The sequence below is a fragment of the Rhinopithecus bieti genome, unplaced genomic scaffold, assembly GCF_001698545.2.
Source record: "Rhinopithecus bieti isolate Rb0 unplaced genomic scaffold, ASM169854v2 scaffold_73286, whole genome shotgun sequence".
Classification (NCBI taxonomy): Eukaryota; Metazoa; Chordata; class Mammalia; order Primates; family Cercopithecidae; genus Rhinopithecus; species Rhinopithecus bieti.
In genome coordinates, this window is record NW_016871458.1 from 6,280 (window position 1) to 7,399 (window position 1,120).

At 66.6% G+C, this 1,120-nt stretch overlaps 1 pseudogene; it reads left to right on the forward strand.

The window, feature by feature from the left end:
* Positions 1-581, forward strand: part of LOC108525584 (glutamate receptor ionotropic, NMDA 1-like) — a 4,548-nt pseudogene extending 3,967 nt beyond the window's left edge.
* Positions 582-1,120: the final 539 nt, after the last annotated feature.

Genomic DNA, 1,120 nt, shown 5'->3' on the forward strand with positions numbered 1-1,120 from the left:
GGGAGGAAGGGGTCCCAGGGTCTAGAAAGTGTCCCCAGGATGTTAGGGACAGGGGTGGGAGACAGGAGGGGGTCCCAGGGTCTAGAAAGTGCCCAGCGGGGTGTGGACAGGGGTGGGAGGAAGGGGGTTCCCAGCCTCTGGCGGGTGTTCCAGAGGCGGGAGGCAGGTGGGAGGGTGGGTCTCCACGGGTCCCTCTCAGCCCGCCGTGCTCCCGTCTCCCACAGAGCATCCACCTGAGCTTCCTGCGCACCGTGCCGCCCTACTCCCACCAGTCGAGCGTGTGGTTCGAGATGATGCGTGTCTACAGCTGGAACCACATCATCCTGCTGGTCAGCGACGACCACGAGGGCCGGGCGGCTCAGAAGCGCCTGGAGACGCTGCTGGAGGAGCGTGAGTCCAAGGTGAGGGTCGGCGCGGCAGGCGGGCGCCTGGCGGAGCCGAGGTGCAGGACGGGCCGCCGTGTGTCTGTGGCTCCGTGTGTGACACCCTCTTCTTTCCATCGTGCATGGTCAGCACCACCACGTCTGGCGAGCGCCCGCCCCAGCCTGTCCTCGGCTCATTTCACTCGCTTTTGCCATTAGTCGAAATCTCCTTCGTGTCAGTCCCTGCGGGGCGAGGGCCAGACCACCTGGAGCTCCGCAAACACCCTGCCCCGCGCTGCCCCGCGCCCTCGTCCCTTCCTCCTGCCCGCGCCCCTCTCTCCCTGGAGGCCCCAGCCGGGCTCGGGACTCGTCACCCTTCCCGCCCACCCTGTCCTGAGTTCCCAGCAGCCTCCCTCTGGGCAAGGTCTCCCCTGTACATGGCCCCACATAACGCCCCTGCAGTCCTGTCCCATCCCGGCTGGGCCCATTCTCTGTCCTCCCCGCGTGGCCTCCCCTGAAGCTCTGCACCTCACAGCTCAGCAAAGCCCCATCCACAGACACCTGCCCCCCCACCGGGACCGCCCCTGTGGGCTCCACTCCCCTCCTTGCCCCACCACAGGTCTCCCTCCACACTCCTCATCAAGACCAATTAGCCACCTGGTTCTAGGACACACTGACCCCGAACACAGCCAGGCGTCCACTCTGGCAGAGAGATCAGAGCTGGGATTTGAGGGGTCCAAGCGACCCCTGCCCCTTCC